The sequence below is a fragment of the Triticum urartu genome, chromosome 3A, assembly GCF_056163025.1.
Source record: "Triticum urartu cultivar PI428250 chromosome 3A, HENAU_Tu73, whole genome shotgun sequence".
NCBI classification, from domain to species: domain Eukaryota; kingdom Viridiplantae; phylum Streptophyta; class Magnoliopsida; order Poales; family Poaceae; genus Triticum; species Triticum urartu.
The window spans coordinates 344060311-344065805 of record NC_141875.1 but is presented as its reverse complement, the minus strand read 5'-3'; positions in this window follow the sequence as shown (position 1 = coordinate 344065805).

Here is a 5495-nt window from a genome sequence, read left to right as displayed (position 1 = left end):
CCGGCACCCCCACACTTATTCTAACCCTAGGAAGGCCCGATCCCCATCTTTCTCCCTTCATTCTCCCCCTGGTGCCGCCACTCGCAGGGAGAGAGAGGAGCAGAGCCAGCGCCGCGCCTCCCTATGTTTCTCCTGATGCAGAGCTCCGCCACCCCGGTGACCCCCCTCCGACCGCCTTGCTGTCTTCCCTGCACCCGGCCTCCTCGACGCCGGCGATGCCCCTTCGCGCGACGCCTCCTGGTTGCCTCCCATGGTGCCCCGCATCTGCCGCGCCTCGCCCTCCTCTGCTCGCTGGCTTCGGAGCGTTGCACCGGCGAGCCCCTTTCGGACTCCTTCTCCTCCACGTGCGTCCCGCCCAAGCTGCTCCGCCATCACTACACCATCTCGCCGCGCCGTGCCCCTGGTCCTGCTTCTCCTAGTCGCGCCAGCGCAGCCGCTTGCGCTTCCGTGCCTCACATCGTCGTCGTCTAGAGCCATGGACACGATGACAGCTTAGGCGGCAGCCCTGCCTCCTTTGCCTGCTGGTTCCCGGTCCTCCACCGGCAGGAACCCAGCTGCCACCGCGACCAAGACCTGCTCCTCACCGAGCGCCCCCTCCCGTGAGCTCGCCTGACCCGCACATCGCACGCCCAACCTCCTTCAACTGCTCCTCGCCATGGGCGTCTGGCAACCTTCCCCTGAGCTCCCTGCCATGCCGGAGTTCCGCCGTCCCCTGCTTTTGTCGTGCGAGTACGCGAGGACGACGACCGGCGCCAAGTCCTGCTCGGGCACCCGCCTGCGTTGCTGCATCGGTACACCGTGTCACTGCTCGTTGCCTACCAAGACCACCTCCATGGAATTTCGCCGAGTACATCTCCGACAAGACCACACAGATGCCCGAACGAGTACCGAATGAATCGCCAAGACCTACGAGAACGACTTCGTGGACCGATGAGTACCACGACGACCGTTGTTCGTCGTACACGGTGTTGCACCAGGTACCACAAGGGCCGGAGCCCTCGGACCCATCAAGTCCGTCTACGAACCGTGTATGACTACCGTGGCACCGAAGACCTTTGATGCATCAAGTACCTCTCTGAACGAACGTGAACGACTACCGTCGCAAGAACAAGACTGCCAAATACCCCCCCTCGGATCAGCAAGTTCAACTACCGCTGCCTCCGGAAACCTCGGATGCATCAAGTACCTCTTTAAAAACGAACGCGTACCACTACCATCGAAGACCGATAGAACCACTACTTTGACTACCATCGCGGAACGACTACTTCCTCTACTTCCCTCGTCGAACTCGAACCGTCCCGAACGCATGCTTCGAAGGTATAACCGCCGAGAACGACCGTCCGACAACGATTGCATGTGTTGTATGAGATGCACCTATTGTTTGCACCGTGTCTGAGTTGTCACTTGCTCGGTCCTCCTCGTTTGCCGCTAACCCGTGGGAACCCGGTTACCGGGATCACCCCACCATCTTGCATGACACGCTCACGTCACATTTTTCCTTCTTCACCGGTATCTCCATGAGCTACCGGAACCGATATGTTGCCGTGGCTTCATTTTCGGAATCATTGCCGTGGCATCCCTTTCGTTTCTGCCATGATGACAAATGCCTCATATCTTATCATGCCAGCATTTTCATAAATTCTGCATAAAACTTGCACATGCCATTCACATCATGATAATAACTTTTATATGTTTAAAATTGTTGTTGCACCAAATAGCTAATGCATATGGGGATTACCGAATTTCTTGCTTTTTATATCCGGCCCCATTTAAATTGTTTATATAGTATAGTTTTGTTATACTTCACCTCTTGTCATGTTAACCAACATTTAATATTGTTGAGTACCTAAACGAGCGAGAACTAAATAATAGACGTGGTATTTCGTCAATATGCAATTTGTAGGTTTGCTTGTGCACTTTGGCATACCATGCCTCATTGAACCGGACATGCATCATACTTGGTTGTACATCATGCCATGCTTATGTGATGGTTGTTTACTATGATGTTTACTTCTTTCCGGTGTTGCTTCTTCGGGTTAGTTCCGATAACGTTGCGTTTGTGAGGATCCGTTCGACTACGTCCGTTTGTCTTCTTCATGGACTCATTCTTCTTCCTTGTGGGATTTCAGGCAAGACGACCATACCCTCGAAATCACTTCTATCTTTGCTTGCTAGTTGCTCGCTCTATTGCTATGTTGCGATACCTACCACTTGCTACATCATGCCTCCCATTTTGCCATGTCAAGCCTCTAACCCACCTTTCCTAGCAAACCGTTGATTGGCTATGTTACCGCTTTGCTCAGCCCCTCTTATAGCATTGCTAGTTGCATGTGAAGTTGAAGTTTGTTCCATGTTTGGAACATGAATTTGTTGGGATATCATCATTATATCTTATTTACTTTAATGCACCTATATACTTGGTAAAAGGTGGAAGGCTCGACCTTATGCCTGGTGTTTTGTTCCACTCTTGCCCCCTAGTTTCCGTCATACCGGTGTTATGTTCCTTGATTTTGCGTTCCTTACGCGGTTGGGTGTTATGGGAACCCCTTGACAGTTCGCTTTGAATAAAACTCCTCCAGCAAGGCCCAACCTTGGTTTTACATTTTCCTCACCTAGCCTTTTTCCCTTGGGTTTCTGGAGCCCGAGGGTCATCTTTATTTTAACCCCCCGGGCCAGTGCTTCTCTAAGTGTTGGTCCAACCTGAACGATGTCCGGCGCCCCCTGGGCAACCAGGGTCTATGCCAACCCAACGTCTGGCTCATCCGGTGTGCCCTGAGAACGAGATATGTGCAGCTCCTATCGGGATTTGTCGGCACATCCAGGCAGCTTTGCTGGTCTTGTTTTACCATTGTCGAAATGTCTTGTAACCGGGATTCCGAGTCTGATCGGGTCTTCCTGGGAGAAGGAATATTCTTCGTTGACTGTGAGAGCTTGTGATGGGCTAAGTTGGGACACCCCTGCAGGGTTTGAACTTTCGAAAGCCGTGCCCGCGGTTATGGGCAGATGGGAATTTATTAATATCCGGTTGTAGAAAACCTGACACTTAACTTAATTAAAATGCATCAACCGCGTGTGTAGCCGTGATGGTCTCTTTCCGGCAGAGTCCGGGAAGTGAACACGGTTCTTGTGTTATGCTTGAATGTAGGTAGTTTCAGTATCACTTCTTGATCACTTCTAGTTCACGACCGTTGCTTTGCTTCTCTTCTCGCTCTTATTTGCGTATTTAGCCACCATATATGCTTAGTGTTTGCTGCAGCTCCACCTCACTACCCTTTCCTTCCCATAAGCTTAAATAGTCTTGATCTCGCGGGTGTGATATTGTTGAGTCCTCGTGACTCACAGATACTTCCAAACAGTTGTAGGTGCCGATGATGCCAGTGCAGGTGACGCAACTGAGGTCAAGTGGGAGCTCGATGAAGACCGTGTTCGCTGTTTTGTTTTGTTTCCTTTCGATCAGTAGTTGAGCCCAGTCAGGGCGATCGGGGATCTTTTGCATTAGGGGTTGTCTTTCTTTATTTGGTTCCGTAGTCGGGCCTTGATTGTATTCTTGATGATGTAATGCTATATTTATGTATTGTGTGAAGTGGCGATTGTAAGCCAACTCTTTATCCCTTTCTTGTTCAGTACATGGGATGTGTAAAGATTACCCCTCTTGCGACATGCCTACTATGCGGTTGTGCCTCTAAGTCATGCTCCGACACGTGGGAGATATAGCTGCATCGTGGGTGTTACACCCTGTCCTCAGCCATCTTAGCTCCGGCCGTCGAGCCCGCCGTCGGCCGATCACGGGTGCTCAATCGGGAGGCCATGGACAAGGTCCGCCTTGCGCTTGCTACCAGCTTCAACAAATGGGGAGGGACGGTGGCCTGGCCTGCGTCTCGAGCCTCCATTGATAGTACGGCCACCGAGGTCCCGTTCTGCGTTAACGCTCTGTGGGCTGGCTTGGTTCCCCCTTCTCTGCCTTCTTCGATGCCGTGCTTTCTCATTACCATATCCATATGCTGCACCTTGATCCCCAATCTGTTGCCCTTCTCGCCGTCTTCACCTTTGTCTGCGAGGCCATGGTGGGCATTACCCCTTCTGTGGCCCTCTTGCGCCATTTCTTCTCGCTGCACCTGACCAACCCCCGGCAGTGCTCTGGGTGCATGATTTTCCAGGCCGTGGCGGCAACGGCCGGCTCGGGGATTGATTTTGATCTCCCGCAGTCCACGGGCAAGTTTCTGATGCGGTGGGTGTATGTCGATGTCGGGGTACTCAGCCCCCTGCTCTCGCTTCCGTCGTGCCTGCTGTCCCCAGCTCCGGCTGGGGTCACGAGGAGCTCGTGAGCTCCCGTCTTGCCTTCGTCTGGCTCCGGCAGAGGAGGCTGAAGGATCTCGATGTGACTGCGCCCAAGGTGATGAAGGAGTTCATCCGACACCGCATCGCCCCACTCCAATGCCATTCCCAGCCGATGTGGGCCCTGACCGATGATGACCCACAAGTATAGGGGATCTATCATAGTCCTTTCGATAAGTAAGAGTGTCGAACCCAACGAGGAGCAGAAGGAAATGATAAGCGGTTTTCAGCAAGGTATTCTTTGCAAGTACTGAAATAAGTGGTAACAGATAGTTTTGTGATGAGATAATTTGTAACAAGCAACAAGTAACAAAAGTAAATAAAGTGCAGCAAGGTGGCCCAATCCTTTTTGTAGCAAAGGACAAGCCTTGACAAACTCTTATATAAGGAAAAGCGCTCCCGAGGACACATGGGAATATCATCAAGCTAGTTTTCATCACGCTCATATGATTCGCGTTCGGTACTTTGATAATTTGATATGTGGGTGGACCGGTGCTGTCCTTACTTGAACAAGCATCCCACTTATGATTAACCTCTATTGCAAGCATCCGCAACTACAACAGAAGTATTAAGGTAAACCTAACCATAGCATGAAACATATGGATCCAAATCAGCCCCTTATGAAGCAACGCATAAACTAGGGTTTAAGCTTCTGTCACTCTAGCAACCCATCATCTACTTATTACTTCCCAATGCCTTCCTCTAGGCCCAAATAATGGTGAGGTGTTATGTAGTCGACGTTCACATAACACCACTAGAGGCTAGACAACATACATCTTATCAAAATATCGAACGAATACGAAATTCACATGACTACTAATAGCAAGACTTCTCCCTTGTCCCCAGGAACAAACGTAAGTACTCACAAAACATATTCATGTTCATAATCATAGGGGTAATAATATGCATAAAGGATCTGAACATATGATCTTCCACCAATTAAACCAACTAGCACCAACTACAAGGAGTAATTAACACTACTAGCAACCTACTAGCACCAATCCCGGACTTGGATACAAGAATTGGATACAAGAGATGAACTAGGGTTTTGAGATGAGATGGTGCTGATGAAGATGTTGATGGAGATTGCCCTCTCCCAATGAGAGGAGCGTTGGTGATGACGATGGCGATGATTTCCGCCTCCGGGAGGGAAGTTTCCC